Raw genomic sequence first — 19,547 nt, 5'->3', positions numbered from 1 at the left:
CCTTCCTTCCTTCCTTCCTTCCTTCCTTCCTTCCTTCCTTCCTTCCTATCCGTCTGTATCATTTTTCTTCTTTGCCTCCTTCTTTTCCATCATCATCGTCATCATCATCATTTACGTATCTACTTACTTATTCATCTGGCTGGCTGTAGCTACTTTACACTTATTCTGCATTACTCGTTATTTTTGCCTCATCAAGTAACAGGGGTGATACTCAAAATATCTAATAACCCATATGCTCCGTAATAAAACTTTGTAACGGCCCCATCAGACTCCATTTGGCTATGAACAAGTGGCACATCTGTTGTATTGGTTCACACCAGCTGACCAGTCTTGTGCTTGTAGGCACTTGGATTTGTAAACCCCACACTAGCAATACTGCCGTTCCTTCCAGGGGTGATGTTCTTAGAAACAAAATCATCTGAATGTCTTCCTCAGGAAGACTTTCTCCTTTGACTGCTGACTCTCTCACATCATCTCTCCTTGTAGAAGTTTAAGCAGCCTCTTTGGCCTATTTCAAATAGCACTCCCTGCATGGATAACTCTTGGACCTCCAAGGCAAATGTTTGCTTTGATTCTCTCCTCTTATAGTTGGGGGTGTATCTGTAGCATTGTCCATCGGTGGCATGTTCCAATGGACTGTAGGTTCTTTGGACCTGGTAGTGTACCTTACTGGTCCATCTGACTTTATTTTGTACCCACCTCTCACTGAAACATGCATGTCGGCTGGTCTCTGGGGCACACCGCAAACTCTTGTTAGGTTAGCAAAGGATCAGTGGTCGTGTCTACTTGCAATGCAGCGTCAGGAGTATGTCTGGGACAACACGAAGATGTCCGGTTTTCACGTTCTCATTCACAGGAACTTCCCAAGGTGTTCTTGGCCCTACGGGTCCTTGCCTTTGACAGAGCTTGTCAGAGTAACATGACTCATGGTATGGCACAGTGACACTGCTGAAGGTATCAGGTAGGAGCTGAAGCCCCAGATAAAAGACTTGCTTTGAGAAGATGGAGGCGGGATGGTGGTTGACAGTCGGGCGGTGTGGACCAGTGAGCAGAGTGCTGGCTTTGGAGCTGGACACTCACCTCTCTGGGGCTGTGCCTTGAGAAGCCTGGGAAAGTGTGTGTCTTAAACACAGTCATTCCTGGCATGCGGTAGGCACTCAGTAAATATTTGCTGAGTGTGTGCATGGAGCCACATAGCCCCGGGTTCAAATCCTGACTCTGATGCTGGCTGCCACCTGTGAGATTTTGGACACATTTCTCACCTGAACTGAATTTCAGTTTCTCTACCTGAAAACTGGTGACAGTAATATCCACCTTCATGGTTGTTGGAGAAAGGAGACATCCTGGATGTGTAATGCCTAACACAACTACCTACACAAAGTGTGTGTGCCGTAAACACATTGCACTTAACATAGGTTAGGGCTTTTGTGTATGTTCAGGACAAGCCCTTGGGAGATGGACACGTGTATTTGTCCTAGTGCTAGTCTAGTTGTGATCCCGGGAAGGTTTGACGCTGTTGCTGTTTGTTTGTGTTTAAACCCTGTGAGAGAATGAATTTCTGTGAAGCCACCAAGTGTGTGGTCATTCGTTCACAGCAGCTGCCGGAAACTAATAAAGGTGGTTTCTGTGCCGAATTCCGCTTACGCAAGAACCTTTTCTGCGCATTGCAGGTGCTTATTGAAATGCCCTTAAAAAGTTTACCGTACAGTGCTGGGAGAGGACACAGAAGCCAGCAGTTCCACAGCGCAGCAGGTGAGGGTTCGATAGAGAGGAGCCCAGGAAGGACAGGTAACCCCACGGCCAGGTGGTGTGTGGGTGTTTCCAGGAATACTTCCTGGAGTTCATGGAAGCTGTGTCCCAGAGATCAAGGAGGAGGCAGCTAGACAAGGATGTGGGAGGGCGTTTCAGGAGAGGGTGCCACACACAGAGGCATGAGACAGCAAGAACAGGCAATAATTCTTGTCTTGCCAAGTCTCTCGGGAAGGTCAGAGAGCCGTCTGGGGCGGTGCTTCTCAAACATTGAGGTGCACGCGGATCACCTGTGGGATCTTGTTAAAATGCAGACTCCAATTCGGTGGCTCTGGGGCGGACTCGGAGATTCTGCATTTCTTATGAGCCCCAGGAGGCTGCTGGTGTTGCTGGTCTGCAGAGGCACAAAGCCTTAGGATTCTGAGGTTCCTAACACTATTTGAATCTGCCCTGGAGAGAGCCCGCCGAGAAGAAGGGCCCTGCCTGAGGTCTCGCAGCCTCAGATGACATCTTTGATCTTAGAACCTAGGTTTTCTGACTTTGAATCCAGTGCTCGTTTTAAACAAGGCATGGTGCGATATCTTATGATATGCAAATGAAGACCGGATTTTGATTTAGACCCAGCCCGAGAGTCTTTTTCTTTTCCTGCGTACCTTGCATGCTTATTATCAATTCTGTCTTCATTTTTTGGCGATGCTTTTATTCCTTACGTGTCCTTGCAACTTTCTTTACCCTCCCACTTGTGTCTTTTCCTCTAGATTGGTGCTTCCCAGCAATAGACACATATAGGAATCCTGTACGGAGCTTTAACAAATTCTGCTGTCTGGCTCCCGCCTGAGATTTGGATGTATTTGCTCTGGCATGTGGCTTAGGTATCAGGCTTTTTAAGACTAGCCCCACGTATTGTAATGAATATACCCAAGGTTGGGAATCACTGATCTAGTTTTTTTGGCCTTGGTTTTCGCTCCCTTCCTGCTACTTGCCTAATTTCTGGGGGTTTTTGTTGGTTTCATTTTTGGTTTTTAAATTTTTTTTTTTTAAATTCTTAATTTTTTAATTTTTAAAGTTCTTCAGTTGGTCACCTATATATTTAAAAAAAATTTTTTTAATGTTTATTTATTTCTGAGACAGAGAGAGACAGAGCACGAGTAGGGGAGGGGCAGAGAGAGAGGGAGACACAGAATCCGAAGCAGGCTCCAGGCTCTGAGCTGTCAGCACAGAGCCCGACGCGGGGCTCGAACTCACAGACCGTGTGATCATGACCTGAGCCGAAGTTGGTCGTTCAACCGACTGAGCCACCCAGGCACCCCATCACCTATATATTCTTAACTAGTACATTCAGTTCTTTTCCTTCATTTGTTATCAATCCCTTTGAAGTGGAATCTTTTAATTCGTTATTGTGAAAACATTTGAGACAAATGTGGATATTCACTCCCACATGCCTCTTCCTGTTAGCCCTCTTTATTCCAACAAATCCCGATTCCAGTGTAATTGGTAAGCTCTGGGTGTATGTCTCTGTGGCCTGTGGGTTTCTTTCACTTCTGTTGGTGTTGTTTATTTTGTACTATTTGACTTTTCCATTGACACTTGTAAGAGCCACATTTTTTTCCCAAGGTTGCTCAGCTTTTAATTCTGTATTTCCATGGTTTCCTTTGTTAAAACAATTTGAAGAAGCTGGAGGGGCTAGAGGGATGGAAACAAAATTACTGTTTCTAAGATAATAATTAATAGTAATAATAAGTCCTTCTTATCTGGTAAGTCATGACATCTTACTAATCAGGGCTAATTAGGGAGCAGGTTCCAGGCCTTAAGGGGCATTCATTCAGCTGGGTTTTTTTTGTTTTTTGTTTTTTGTTTTTTTGGTGGGGGAGGATTTTGTTTTGCATCCATGTGTATAATGGAGACTGGTTTTCTTGTGTGGCCTTTGTTGAGGAAGGCAGACTGGGTTGGATTCAGTCCTTATGGTCTTTGTCCAGTCTTGGTACTGATATTATATACTTGTATCATAAAATGATTGGGGTAACTTACCTCTTTCCTGTGTTCTAGAACAGTCTGACCAAACCGGGAATTCTCTGTTTCTCAAAGGTCTGCTACACTTTGGCTATAAAAGTAATTGGGATATTTGCTTTTGTGGGAGTGTATTTTTTTTTTAACACTGGCTTTTATTTTGAAATTTTGAAACATGTTCAACTTACAGAAACATTGAAAGAAAGTGCAACAGCAATGACTTTCGTTTAAAAATTTTTTTTTAATATTTATTTTTTAGAGGGGGGGGTGGGAAGGTGGGGGGGTGTAGAGAGAGGGGGCTGGCACAGAGGATCCAAAGCAGGCTCTGAACAGTCAGCACGGAGCCCAATGTGGGGCTCGAACTCGTGAGATCATGACCTGAGCTGAAGTTAGCTGCTTAACTGGCTGAGCCACCCCGGCGCCCCAGAAATGACTTGAATTTTTATATGGCTTTTGGTCTACTGTGGTTTTCTACTTTCTCTCGGGCCAGTTGGGCAATGTGTGTTTTGCTTGAAAACGTGGCCATTTCAGCGAGATTTCTATTTTAGGGTGAAAATTTTACTTTTATTTTTATTTTTTTTTAATTTTTTTTTGTAACGTTTTATTTATTTTTGAGACAGAGAGAGACAGAGCATGAACGGGGGAGGGGCAGAGAGAGAGGGGGACACAGAATCGGAAGCAGGCTCCAGGCTCTGAGCCGTCAGCCCAGAGCCCGACGCGGGGCTCGAACTCACGGACCGCGAGATCGTGACCTAAGCCGAAGTCGGATGCTCAACCGACTGAGCCACCCAGGCGCCCCTAGGGTGAAAATTTTAAATAACATTCTCTCATTTTCCTAATCTCGGCCGTATCTGCAGTTGTAGCAACTTTATCATTTCTGACAGGTTTTATGTTATCTCTAATCCTCATAGCGGTTCTATGAGGCAGCTACGACAGACGTACCAGTACCATTCGTAGTTTACAGATAAGGACATTGAGAGAGGGAGAAATTCAGTGACTTCCCAGGGCTGAACAGCCGGTGAGCGAGAATACCAGGTTCTAGCCGCAGCTTTCCAGAACAGAGTCCAGCTTCCCTCAGCTGTGTCTTCATGGCCTGCTGCTCTGCCACCCACACTTGGGACAGCAAGACCTCAGTGTTCCGAAGGCTCCAGCACTGTTTGCCCATTTCTTCCCACATGTGGGCCTCCCTTGGGGATGGCGGGTTCCCCATTTGCAGCTGGGAAACCAGAAGCTTTCAGAGAAGAGCTGCCTTGACCAAGGTCACCTGGCCTCCACTGGTACCAGTGATTTTCGAACCCAGGTTTTCTGATTCTGATGACAGTACACTTGTTAATAATTCACCGTGCCATTTTGTCGTGGCATACAAGTAAGGGTTAGATTTCTATTTTCTGACCCGGTCCGAGAGGCGTTTTCTACTAACAGATTGTTTATATCCTATATCCACTTACTGATGTAACATGCACATTTATTGGCCATTAATAATAATTATTATGTTTCCTATTATTAAATAGTTACATAATCAAGTAACAATTGTCAATGGGTTATTAATAATCATCATTAATTACAACTAATTAAATTAATTCTTATTAAGCTGCCTCTCTTCACAGTCTCCCGAAAGGTGTGGACAGACCTTTAGGACAGACAAAGTCTCTCCCTGTGTTGTTACCTTTAGGAGAAGTGACCTAGTGGGGTCTGGGGTGAACTGGGCTACACCCAAATCAGCTTTCCCCCGACCAGAGCCCTAGACGACTATAGTGTGGGGCTTAGGCTTAGCTCAGGCAAACACTGAGTTCTTGGCCACCTGGTTCTATCGGGTAGGTACTGACTATTAAAAGGGGGCTGATATTTGTTGATGCTGCTGTCGCTATTGTAGATTGCATGAGATCTAAGCTACTGTGCAAGCCCATGTGCAGTCAGTAGTTAGGAGGTACATTTTTTGGAAGAAGGATGATGGGTGACCTCAGAAAGAGCTGAGTGCACTCCAAGGGGGATGAGAATGTGGTCTGAAGACAGTGTCCTCCTAGACGTCTGGTGGGAATGGGTGATGGCAGCTGGCATGGCCATAAAAATGGCATGATGGTAGTTGGCTACAGGAGAGGACAGGTAGTGCAGCCCTGAGGTTGAATCAAAGGAAGGAAGGTTGTAACTAGATATATCTAGATATGTCTACAGTAGTATTTCTTAGCTTTGGCCACATGAGTTGGGTTGCAGAGTTACTCCCACTGCTGAGGGAGTTCCCAGTATAGTAAAGCAGTGAGAGCTGGTAAATTCCACTCCAGAGCTTTGGAGCCCTTTGACCTATTACCTGGGGTCACGTGACCAGGGGACCTGTTCACAGAAGGGTCACACATCAAACATCTCCTCCCCACGACCCAGGATAGAGTTGGTGGCCTGGGCCTGCTCCAGGCTACAGGGCGTTGTTGTGTTAGCCGTGCCCTGATTTCCCCGCAGTGGTATATAGGGCGGAGAACCCCGAGGACTGGAGAACATATTTTTACACATAAATATTTATGTCAAATCAGCTCTGGTAAGAAGGTGGCAAAACAAGGCGTGAAAACACAATGAGACAGAGCAGCCTGACTTTCTGCAAATATTTATGAGAGAGGAAAATGCTGGGAGAGAAATAGCCCTGGAAGAGAATAGCAAAAGAGGAGAACAGAACCGTCAAGGGTGCCCCGAGCTGTGGCAAGGCTGCCTTGTTGGAAGAAGAGGGTACAGAGGGCAGGGCTGATCACATAATGCTGTCAGGGAGGGGAGGGGTTGACACTGTTTATCTGTGTCTTGAATACCTATATGACAGGCGCTTTGCTAAAGCACATGAAATCCTTTTAACATTTTTGTCCACTTCTGTTCAGAAGTGTTAAAAGGAGCATTATCACTAAATTGTGCGCGCGTGCACACACACACACGCACGCAGAGGACGGGTCTATATAACAGGCATATCTGGCATCCTTCTCTTTGGTAGAGCGATGACAACGAACGCCCTATTTCATGGGATCCTCTGAGGACTGAGCGAGATGGTCCACATAAAATACCACAGTGCCCAGCACACTGGAAGCTCTCCATCCATGTCAGATGTCACGGTCCTCTTTTCAGCAGATGGCTCCTCGGAGAAAGGCACAGAGTGGGGGTCGATGGAGCATGCATGCGCCATGCTCATAGTAGAGGCTCAGTGCTTCTGTTGTTGTTGAAGAAGAAGATAGAAAGAAATACGCTGGGGCTGACCCTGGTTTTGAGAGAAGGAGGTCCGGCCTCCGTGTACAGTACAGCTATAGGCGGTAACCGGCCACTGCAGAATTTTCCTCCAAGGGTCTTCCACTGTCCCTTTAAGATGCGGCCATCTCTTGCCAGGCCACCAGCAACTGTTTCTGCCTGTGGCAAGCAGTTATCCTCAGATTCACTTGACAGTCCTGTCCTTCCTAAATGCTGGAGGGAGCAGAACTATAAAACCTCTGTCCCATGGGAAACCAGCCAAGCGGTGGTGGTGGTGGTGGTGGTGGAGAAAGAGATGCCCCTACGGTGTTTGAGTGTTTTCTCAGTTCAGCTTTGATGGACTGTCCATTTTCCAGGCATTGTGTTTGGTGCTGCCTGGGTGTTTTCTCTTTGGATCTTCACACAATGCTGCGGGGGTGAAATTAGCATTCCTGCTTCATAGACGGAGAAGCCAGCTCGCCTAAGGTCCTGTAATTCAAACAAATGGGATAGGACTAGGGTTTGGGAGCTAGACTACCCGTCTGGGTTTTAACCCTTTGGGAGGGTGTGTGGGGATCGAAAAAGCAAAGAGGTGTGAGAGTAAATGCGCGTTAGCATGTAGTTGGTTCGGTTTTGTGCCCTTGAGAAGTGGGGCAGGAAAGGGGAGATCTTGTTACTCAAAAGGATACGTGCCCTCGTTCACTTGGGAGCTGTGTGTGGCCCCGCTCATGGCTGGCAACCAGAGTCAATCTTGAGCGTCTCATCTGATCTGTTTGGTAGTGGTGCTTGGTGGGAAGTTGACGGATGGGGCCCCTTATGCACGTGGGATAAGGAATCAGTGGCCTGTTTGCTATGTCTCTGTTGCTACTCCTGGAGCAGAGAGGTGACCCTTCTGAGTCATACAGGAAGGGCATAAATAAGGGTGGCTGGATTGTACCATCGTGACAACAGAGGTATGAGGTGAATGGTGAGCACAGCTGGCAGAAACGGAATCCAGCGAAAATGGGTAAAAAAGTCCTCATTTTGTGTTATAACGAGAGATCGTGAACTTGACAACTCTCCAACTGCCCTGAAGGGAGGCAGCGCAGTCTGGGCAAAAGAGAGACTTTTGGAAGAATCCAGAAAGCAAGGGCCTCTTCCAGTAAAGTGGCTACTAACAGTGGGACTTTTGGAGCTGGGCAGGTCACATTTCAAATCCTGGCACCACCACTCAAAAGCTGTGTCACCGGGCTTTTACCTCTATGTTCTCATCCAGAGTGTGTGAGTACTGCTCCTGACGCTCGGTGTTATTCTGAGAATGACGTGACATAACATCATTAAAGTGCTTTGCATACAGCAGGTGCTCTGTGTATGGATCGTTCCCTTCCTCTCCACCCACTGTCTTGTACCCTGCATCTGGGGATTCTCTCCTTGGTGAGGAAGGGCCTCATCGGGGAGCACCGAATCCTGACTCAGACTCAGTCCAGCCCTTGGTATACAGGTGTCTCTAATGCCTGCCCCTTTCCATGACCAAACTTCAGGGCCCACTTGGCTTACCCTATTACTATTAATGGAAACTGTGTTCCTAATTCCCCTCCCCGCTGCGCAGTCAATTTACCTCTTAATGCCTGGTAGAGGCAGCATGCAGAAAGATTGACAACATTGTTCACACTGTTTAAAGGTTCCACTGTGCGCTGAAAATTGTCTAAATGGGGGGATAATGAACAATCACCAAATTGGAGCTTTCTCAAGCTGAGAGGAAAGAAAGGCTTCGGAGAGCAGTGGCCACATGACCGAAGTTATTAGCTGGGGTGGGGACGGGGAGAGAGATAGTGTCAGTTCCCCAAGCCCAAGAAAGATTGGATCTGTTGGAGCATGAAGCGTTTGGAGCCTTACACCATTTGCAGTTTGCCTGGTAACTTTCCAGGGGATGCTGGGACAAGAAGGGTTGGCACACCTTGTATTCTCCCAGCTCCAGACAGGTGAATAAAACTGTGAATCCATTGGCGTCCACCACAATCTGGACCTACTTGAGGTATGAATTCACCATTGATTTCCTGACCGCAACTTCCCCGATGGGATATGCTGGATGGAAGGATTGTATCTCAAATCCCATCTCTCTTTTAGTAGGGGTGTATCTTTTTTTTTTTTCCAACGTTTATTTTTATTTTTATTTTTGGGACAGAGAGAGACAGAGCATGAACGGGGGAGGGGCAGAGAGAGAGGGAGATGCAGAATCGGAAACAGGCTCCAGGCTCCGAGCCATCAGCCCAGAGCCTGACGCGGGGCTCGAACTCACGGACCGCGAGATCGTGACCTGGCTGAAGTCGGACGCTTAACCGACTGTGCCACCCAGGCGCCCCAGTAGGGGTGTATCTTAAGATAGTTGGCTTCACCTTTAAGTCTCCACTTTTTGCCTGATAAATGAAGGGATCTCACAGAACCATTAGGATGAATTATAGTTGTAATATTTAGAAAGAAGTATCATTTGCCGTGCTGCCCTTTTATGGTGGAGAAAGACACTGTGCTTTGTTTTGATCAGCAACCCTGTGACATAGATTATTATCCACATTATAAAAATGAGACGCTGAGCCTCGTAAAGTTGAGATTTGTCATCCAGGACCTCACAATTAGGAACCAAAATCTGCTTGACTCCAAATATGCTACCTCATCCATCTATGCAAGAATAATACCTCCACATGAGTCACTTGCTGGTTCCAGAACCACCCAGTTTGGGGCAGGAATGCTGCTCAGGAAGTATTCATGTTGAGCAACCTGCCAATAGTCTCATGGGTGTTTCCTTGCATGTAACCCCTCTCTTTTCTCTTGCTGCTTTGACTTTTGCCAGTTTACTTAGAATGTGTTGGGTATGGCCCTAATTGAGTTCAGCCCACTTGGGATCCTTCAAGCCTCATGGATTTGGATGTCCATTTCTCTTCCTAGGTTCAGGGCGTTTTCAGCCATTATTGTTCTAAATATACTTTGTCCCTTTCTCTTTCTTTTTTCCTTCTAGAATTCTCATAATGTGAATATTGTGGGTTTTTTTTTTTTTTTTTACATTGTCTCCCATGTCTGCTAGGTTTTCTTCAGTATATTTTGATCTTTTTTCTTTTTTCTCCTTGCACTGGACAATTTCTTCCTCTTCTTTTTTTTTTAAATCTGCACCTTTATTTATTTACCTTTCAGTAAGTTTTAAGTCCTCGAGGGGGTACAGCATTACACGGATTCTGTGGCCCATGGCTTTGGCGGGAAGGTTGTTTTGGAATTTGGCACAAGCCATATGCCGCTGTGTCCATGAGCACGAATTACTTTTCCCAAGATCCCTCTAGTTTTGTTCAGTTTGCCACCAGGAGTCACTGTGTTGTTCTTTGCTTTGTATACATAAGCACATCTCTTGCCTAGATAGAATTTAGTTTCATCTCGAGCATAAACACCTTCAGTTTTAAGAAGAGCCATGCACTCTCTCTGTTTCCAGAGACCCCACTTTAACCTGCAAAAATGACTTTGGACCACAGCCTTCTAGACATATCTGTTGTTTTAGGAGTCCTGTTCCCAGCAGGCCTCCTCAGGTTCCAAGGTGGTGGAAAGAGCTGGATAATTTCTAATGTTCTGTCCTCCAGGTCACTGATTCTTTCTTCAGGAGATCAGATTTGTGGTTACCAGAGGCAGAGGGTAAGGGGAGGGTGAATTGGTGAAAGTGGCCAAAAGCTACAAACTTCTAGTTTTAAGTTCTGGGGATGCAATGTACAACATGGTGACTGTAGTTAGTGCTGGTATATGACATATAGGAAAGTTAAGAGAGTGGATGTTAAGAATTCTCATCACAAGAAGAAATTTTTCCTTTCTTTTTACTGTATCTGTATGAGATGATGGATGGTATCTGAACCTATTGTGATCATTTCACAGTCTATGTAAATCAAACCACTATGCTATACGTCTGACACTTACACAGTGGTGCATGCCAATTATTTCTCAGTATTACCTGGAACAAAAGAAATATTTATGTGTTTATTGTTCATTAATCTGTCCTCAGTCCTGAGCACTGATCAGCTCTAAGGTTAGTGTTGGACGTCCGCTGGTTCATAACTAACATCACCAGTCTTGTTGATCCTTACCTGGCATAAAGAATGGGTAGGCAGTCGGGGTGCCTGGGTGGCTCAGTCGGTTAAGCGTCGACTTCGGCTCGGGTCATGATCTCACGGATCGTGAGTTTGAGCCCCGTGTCGGGCTCTGTGATGTCAGCTCAGAGCCTAGAGCCTGCTTTAGATTCCGTGTCTCCCTCTCTCTCTGCCTTTCCCCTGCTCGCACTCTTCTCTCTCTCTCTCTCTCTCTCTCTCTCTCTCTCTCTCAAAATTAAATAAAACATAAAAAAAAATTTTTTTTAAGAATAGGTAGGCAGTAGACTACCTTCTTTGGCTGCCACAGCAATGGTGGGCCCTCTTCGAAATTGACAGGACGTGAGGAAGGGTCCAATTCAATGACATATCCTAGCTAGTGGCAAGTCCTTAGGTGTCTTATGGCACAGGTTGAGAACTCTGTGATTGGCAGAGGCTGACAAAGTGTTCGCAGCCCGATGTGGGTGGATGGTGACATCTTGAGCTTGGACGGAAGTTTAGACAGTGATGAAGAGGCTGCCTAGAAGTGAAAGCCTTCCCTGGTGCCCTCATCCACACTCACAGCCAACTCTGGTTCCCCTATCGTAATACTTAACCTCACTACTGTGGGGTCTGTTTTGCTCTCTGTCCCCCTACCCCACCCGAATGTGAATTCCTTGAGAAGGCAGATATGTCTAATGGGTCTGAGTGTTCCCAACATGTTGCGTAAGGCCAGGCAAAGAGTAGGTAGTTAATTAATACTCTGAGAGCCTGAGGGTGCATGAGGGAGGGAGGAAAGGAGGGATTAGAGAGAAATTGAGGGAAAGGAAGGAGGGAAGGAGAGAGGGAGACAATCAAAGTAAGGAGGGAAGGAAAGAGAGAAAACAAAGGCAGAGAATGGAAGGAGAAAATAAGACAAGGAATTTAAGTAGGAAGGGAAGGAGGAAGAAGGATGAGACGAAGGGGAAAGAAAGGAAAAGGGGACGAAGGGGAAAGAGTTGGTCCACAGGCCAACTCTTGAAGGGTTTCTCTTTGGCTCTCTTGCAAGTCACGAACTCAAGCTGTCTATGTGACTGGTTTCCCAGGACACCAGGCTGCAGGGTGAGCTTAGGAATTTTATTCCAGAAGACCCACCTTTCTCTAGGGCTCAGTCCTCTTGTCTGTGAAACAGGCTTAGCCAGGTCTACCTCGCACGGTTGTGAGAATGAAGTCACATAGTCACGATAAAAGAGTCATGGCCCCTGAAGCGTGGAGACCCAAGCGAGGAGGTGGACCTATTCCAAGAAGCTCGGGCCGGAGGAGGGAATCTCAGGGAGGGCCCAGCTTCCCATGGTGACCTGTCAGCCTTTCCCCTTCTAAGTACTCCAATTGTTACATTCTTTTATTAGACTCTTTTCTCTGGTTTAATAGGCCCATGTCTGCGATCAGGACCTTTCCTGGGGTGCTCACAGACTGTGCTATTTTGAATTCTGCATCATTAAGATAATTAGGTGCCCAGACGGAGTTTAAATACTATGAAGGGTTTGATGCACACTGCCTCGCCCTGGTGGCAGAGTCATTTGGGGACACAGCCTCTGCTTGCTGCTGGTGTTGGGAGCTCAGACCCTTGCCCTGGACATAATGTCTCTCCTGGGCGAATGAAGGGAAGAGAAGGGGAAGAAGGTGGCATATTTCCCAGCTCCTTCCCAGTGCCAGGTGACTGGCAGGGAATTGTACATGCCTTGTCTGATATACTTTTATCCCCTGAACAGACTTGTTAGGTGTGCATTATTGCTCCCATTTTACAGATGAAGACAGACTAGTGGAGGGGTGAAGGCTTGTGCTTCAGATCAGCATCTGGGAAGGCCCTCTGGCTGGGTAGTTCTGAGACCTCTCCTTCACCTCTCTAAGGCTGGATATGCTGAATTCGTAAAATGAAAATAGCAGTGACACCTACCATGTAGGGTCGAGAAGCAAATTCAGCACCATGGGACATATATGACACTCTTATCACAGTGCCAGGTGGCTACAAAGAACTCGATAGTGGTGTGTTAGCATTCTCATTCATTCCCACATTATCTGGGCCCTGAGCCTAAGCTCAGTGCATGAATCTGTGAGCTTCGCTTGTGACCCACCGGGAGACAGACATGGGCCCCACGTGGACAGCAAGAAGTTGCTTTTCTGTTTAGTATGTAATCATTTCCGGTTCCCATCGTGCTCTAGGAATTGAGCTGTACCATGGCTGTGTACTTGTGTCTACACCACAGTGCTGTAAGAACTGACTGTGTCCATGCCTGTATGCCTACTCTGTGCCTGTGTGGCCCCAAACCCACTTCTGCAGTGACGGAAAAAGTAAATATCTTCACAGAACTTTACTGTTCATAGAAGAGCCGTGTTATGTGTCAGCTTTTTTTTTTTTTAATGTTTTTATTTATTTTTAAGATAGAGACAGAGCATGAGCAGGGGAGGAGCAGAGAGAGAGCGAGACACAGAATCCGAAGCATGCTCCAGGCTCCGAGCTGTCTGCACAGAGCCCAATGCAGGGCTCGAATTCATGGACTGTGAGATCATGACCTGAGCTGATGTCAGACGCTTAACCGACTGAGACACCCAGGCGCCCCATGTGTTAGCTTTTATCTCTTCCCAGTGACCCTCGGTCACTGATTGACATTCATCTTGTCCTCGACCTACCAATAGTTGTGTCTACAAATGTGTTTCTGAGCATCTTGTTTATGTCGGACTGTTTTAGACAGAGGAGCAAACGAGAAGACAGGGTTCTTGTCTTCATGAAGCTTCTGTTCTAGTGGCAGCAAGTGTATAAAGGGAAAATAAGGGGCGCCTGGGTGGCGCAGTCGGTCAAGCGTCCGACTTCAGCCAGGTCACGATCTCGCGCTCCGTGAGTTCGAGCCCCGCATCGGGCTCTGGGCTGATGGCTCAGAGCCTGGAGCCTGTTTCCGATTCTGTGTCTCCCTCTCTCTCTGCCCCTCCCCTGTTCACGCTCTGTCTCTCTCTGTCCCAAAAATAAATAAAAACGTTGAAAAAAAAATTTTAATAAAAAAAAAATAAAAATAAAGGGAAAATAAAATACTTGTATATATTTTTTAAAAAAATTTTAACATTTATTTATTTTTGAGAGAGAGAGAGAGTGTGTGTGAATGGGGGAGGGGCAGACAGAGGGAGACACAGAATCTGAAGCAGGCTCCAGGCTCCGAGCTGTCACCACAGAGCCCGACGTGGAGCTCCCACTCACAAACTGAGATCATGATCTGAGCCAAAGTTGGCCACTTAACCGATTGAGTCACCCAGGTGCCCCAAAATACTCGTATGTATTAATTAGGTCTACGAAGGAAAACCAGAAACTTCAAACACCCAGTGCATGAATATGACCCGTGTTCACTTCTTGTTCCCTTGACAGTGAGCGCTGCTCCACGCAATCATTCAGGGCCTCAGGACCCTACCTTCTGCTGGCTCTGCCGTTTTCTTAGGGCCCTGAAGTCCTCCAGTGGGCCCCTAGCAGACCAGGGGACAGTGTAAGACGGGGGACAAGAGGCTTTTACTAAATAGACCTTGAGGGGCAAACATAACTTCTACTTAGGTTGTGTTATCCAGAACTATTGTGTGGCTGTACCTTGTTACGAGGGAGACTGGTAAATACGGTGCGGCCAGTTTCTCAGGAAGAAAAGGGAACCAGTTTAGTAAAACATGCCTATGTCCTCTGCCACCACGTTCACGAGTGTGGTTGTGCTCTGCTGGGTGTTTGCAGCTGTATGGGCTTCTTTGGAGGAGCCTAGGGGGGGCCACTTTCTGCAAGGGAAGGAGGCATCCCTGATGGGTGTGTGATGACCCCCCCCCCCCCGCCTCGCCCTTGGTGCCATGATGCTCTGTAGAAGAAAATCTGACCTCTGAGCCTGACTTTTTCGCATTCTCTTTCTCTCCTTTTTCTGTCTCTTACCCCATGTCCTATCCTTTGCTCAGGCCTAGACAGTGCTCTGTTTCCCTTCTCCCTTGCCTGAGTTCAGATCTTCTGGCCTTGTGAGTCCCCCACCACTCCTCAAGGGCATCTCACAACTGGGCACCCAGATCATTTCTCGTACCTTTGAAAAATTCTCAGTTCTTCGTGGCACTCACACTAATGTCACTGCTTCATTTGAATGGCCTTCAGAGTCTTTAGTGAACTTCGGTGTGTTGGGACTTCTGCCTCAAGGTCTGTATCCCAACTAGACTGTGGGTGCCAGGGTGCAAGGACCATGGCTGTCTGAGCACAGCTGTACATCTGGTGATTGGCACAGTCCCGGGTACAAAGTGGAGCATCCGTACGGCATGTTCGGTGGGCACATGCATACCTGATTGAATATATCTTATTTCACCCTCCCAGCAACTTTAGGAATTAAGTGTAATTATCCCATTATGCGTAATTTCTCTACCCCAGTTTAATATTACCCTCAGGTTAGAAAACTGACTCTCAAGGAATTTAATAACTACTTTAAATCACAAGAATAATAATTGGGTGGGCTTGGATTCATACTCAGGTGTGCTTGATTCCCAATTCCATGCCTTTTGGCTTTTTTTTTTTTTTAAGTTTGTTTATTTATTTTGAGAGAGAGTGAGTGAGCATGCAAGCAGGGAGGGCCAGAGAGAGAGAGAGAGAGAGAGAGAGAGAGAGAGAGAATCCCAAACAGGCTCCATACTATCAACATGGAGCTCAACTCAGGGCTCGATCTCAGCAACCATGAGATCATGACCTGAGCTGAAACCAAGTATCGTATTTCTGTATCATATTTCTCCTGTATCATTTCTCCTTTATCATATCCCATCGTCTAATACTAATACTGATATATAACAAGTATATAATACATATTTTACATAATTTTAAATATAATTGTTACATAATTTATAAATGATTATATACCACATAATAAATATATAAATAATAATAGTATGGCTCACATTTTTTTAGTACTTTTTGAAAGTACTTTTACATAGGTGATTTCATCAGAATATCATGATAATTCAGTGTAGTTTGTATCAGAGGCTTGTTTTTATTCTCCTACTGCACAGATTTGGAAAGAAAGTCTATAAAGAGACTTCTACACTAAGGGTCAACAAACTTTTTCTGTAAAAGACTAGACAATAAATATTTAAGGCTTTGTGGATCATACAATCTTTCTTGCAACTACCCAGCTCTTTCCCGGTAGCACAAATACAGCCACAGACAGTATGTAAAAGATGGGTGTGGCCACATCCCCATAAAACTATATTGACAAAAACAAGGGACAGCCACATTTGGGCTGCGTGCCACAGTTTGTCAGCTCCTGATCTACACAATCATGGAAAGAGCTAAAATGGAAAATACCAGAAAGGAAAAATCAGGCTTGAGAGTTTCAGTAACTCGCCCAAAGTCCCACAACATGTTCGTGTCACAGCTGGCCCCCAAATCTGTGTTTCTTGCTTCCTGACATAATGTTCCTTCCAGTACACCAGTCTTCCTCCTTAGCCCCTATGGCGGGGAGAGAACCTGATCTCAGACTCAGGGATTTGCCATTTGTTCCCTTCCACTACAAACACTAGTCACTGCTCAGTCGTTAGTGCTGATAGCTTCCTTCCACAAAAACCCAGAGAAGGGCAAACAGTCTGCTGTCTTGCATTCTCTTTCCTAAAGAAATGAACCTAGAAGCCAGAACAGAAATCCTCTCTTGATTTTCAGTTCCCCAGAGTAGCCAAGAATCCATATTTAGGGCCAGGCAGTGGTGGAACAGCAGCTCTGATGCTTACCAGCTGGGTAACTTTGGGAGCCTCAGTTTCCTTATTAGTAAAATGGGTTAGTAACAGTCCCTGCCTCAAAGGGCGGTTGGATGAGGACCAGGACAGTGAGAAGTGTGTACGCATTTAGGCGAACGTCTGCCATCCAGTAGAGGTTTACTGCTGATGCCGCTGTTTATCACGATCTTCATTATCATTAGTCCCAAATTTAGGGAACGCGTGACTGCTTATCCTGACTGCTTCTAACCGCCAGAGCCGATGATGCAGAGTTTCTTGCTTTTGGCATTAGTGACATTTTGGGCCTGGTAACTCCCTGGGCGGAGAGGGAAGTCCCATGCGTTTGGGGATGTTTAGCGGCATCCCTGGCCTCTCCCCACTAGATTGAGGAGCATCTTCTCCCTCTTTTGGTTGTAATAACCCAAAATGTGCCCAGACATTGCCACATGTCCCTTGGGTTGAGAGAAATAAACCAGGCTGAAGAATGAGTATTTAAAGCAACGATCATTCCTTTGGGTTTGTTTCTTCAGGATTTTGTGTTCCTGGGGTAAATATTCCAGGCCACGATCAGGTCCTTTGTGATCCATCAGAAGCTGAAATCTGCATCCCAGGCCCTCTGACACTCAGAGATTCTGGGCTAAGATAGGCTCTTTAAGAGAATCCACAGGCTCTTTTAAGGGTTAGAGCTACCTAGCAATAACTGTCCTGAAGCCCTTGCGATTCTGTGGTCTTGGTTTTTTTTTTTTTAATCAACCGTATCAGCGATGCCTCTGTGTATTAGACTGTACAAGCAAAAGACGCGTGTTTCAAGCCAGAAAGCCCTGGGCTTGAATTCGAACTCTTTATTAGCAGCTGCTTGACCGCAGACAACTTACATAACTTTGCTGAAACTCTGAGGTTTCTGAGACAAGGGCTGGGTTAAGCAAGAAAGAGAACAGGGATTGATTAATGATGTCTGTCACAGGAACAGAATGAGCATATGGGGCCACACATGGCACACCCTTGCCGTCTTTGTGGCAACATCAGCAGGATGTATCCTTTCCCATCCAGGAGTTTTCAAGCCTGTCTCAGTTTGTGGGAAATCAGGTAGAGTTTTGCTTTAGCAATGATGTCTGTCTTTTGTAACTAGCCAAGTGAATGAGAAATATTTGTTGGAACTGCACTTGGAGGCATGCTAGATGCTGTTGGGTGGAGTTCTTAACCTGGCAGTCTTACCTCTTTCTTTAGGACTCAGTTTATGTAGATGCACAAGGATGCTGCTTCTCCAATGTTAGCATGTATAAAAATCACCTGGAGAATTTGATAGAGCACAGCTTTCTGGGCTTTATCGTCAGAGATTCTGATTTAGTTGGTCTGTAGTAAAGCCTGAGAATTTGCATTTATGCATACTCATAAATGATTGTGATGCTGCTATTTCATGGACCGAGTTTTGAGTGGCCCTGTTCCAGAACCTTCTCTCTGCAAACAGCAGCATAAGCATCAGCTGGGATCCATCTGACATGCATAATCTGAGACCCCATCCCAGAGCTGCTGAATCAGAACCCGCACTTGAACAAGATCCCCTGGTAATCCATATGCCAGTTAAAGTTGAGAACCTCTGGTCCAGGAACTGTTGTCTGCTCTGCTGTGCTGGGAGAGGTGGGTTAGGTTCTCATCATCCCTCCCTCACATCCCTCCCTTATCACATGATTATAATCAGAGTAATCTACCTTTTGAGAACACGGCCCCACATCCTCACTTCTGTATATCCATCTCCTAGGCCAGTACTTGTGTAGAGGAGGACCTCAGAGAAGTGTACGTTGAATGAGCAAATATGTTAGCCTCCAGACCTTGGACTCCACTAACTATCCCTCCAGGTCTTGATCAAGTTCTCTCTTGGATGATCTTTGAAGAGCGATTTTAGTTTTTCACTGATTCAGGAATTTGGACGCCTCACAAAGGGAGCATTTGAGCCATTTAGGAGGACAAGGGATTTCCAGACACATCAGCTCTTATTTCCCTGCAAACAATTGCTGCTGTAATTATGAATCATTTTCCCCCATTCATGGGAGCAGGTCATGAGGATTCCCTATTTGGCAATATCTTTTTGCAGGATTAGTGCCTCATGAGATGGCTGGAGTGTCTGATCGTCTACCTGAAGTTTTTAATTCTATTACACCTACCTTCACCTTGGCTTCATTGGCACCTTGGGCTAGGAGCTTTTTTTTTTTTTTTTTTTTTATATTATTTTTGAGAGAGAGCATGAGCAGGGGAGAAGGGCAGAGAGAGAGGGAGAGACAGAATCTTTAGCAGGCTCCACACTCAGTGTGGAGCCCCAAATACGGGACTTAATCCCACGACTCTGCGATAATGACCTGAGCTGAAATCAAGAGTCGGTCGCTTAACCAAATGAGCCACCCAGGTGCCCCTCAGGCTGGGAGCTTTAATTAGGGTGCCTTACTGCATTGCAGGGTAAGGGGAGAGGGGGTGGGGTGGATGGAGCTAATGGAACTTCTGTTCTCAAACAAATGCACTGAGTTTGAATTAGAGACTAGAGTCATCATTGTGAAAGTAATGTTTCCTTCCAGAGTGACCTCAGAAATTCTCCTCTCCTGACTTCATTTTCTTGTGATAGGTTTGGATGTTATTAGTAGTTTGTTTTCCTCCTTATTTTGTTTCTCTTCCTTAACTTTGTTCCCTCCATCAACCTCCTCCCTTCCTCCCCCCTTCCTGCTTCCTTCCCTTCCCCTTCCCCTTCCCCTTCCCCTTTCCCTTCCTTTCTCCTTCTCTCCCTCCCTCTTTCCTTCCTTC

The 19,547-nt window shown here is 46.0% G+C and overlaps 1 protein-coding gene and 1 pseudogene across 4 annotated transcripts in view; one reads left to right on the top strand and one right to left on the bottom strand.

Moving 5' to 3' along the window:
* Positions 1-10,454, bottom strand: part of LOC121019362 (60S ribosomal protein L35a-like) — a 21,988-nt pseudogene extending 11,534 nt beyond the window's left edge.
* Positions 1-19,547, top strand: part of SHISA9 (shisa family member 9) — a 419,426-nt gene that overhangs the window by 171,621 nt on the left and 228,258 nt on the right. The window lies entirely within an intron of this gene.

The sequence above is a fragment of the Herpailurus yagouaroundi genome, unplaced genomic scaffold (assembly GCF_014898765.1).
Source record: "Herpailurus yagouaroundi ecotype Mexico unplaced genomic scaffold, PumYag 222, whole genome shotgun sequence".
Taxonomy (NCBI): Eukaryota; Metazoa; Chordata; class Mammalia; order Carnivora; family Felidae; genus Herpailurus; species Herpailurus yagouaroundi.
Note: the sequence above shows the minus strand (reverse complement) of the source record. Positions and strands in the feature narration are given on the sequence as shown.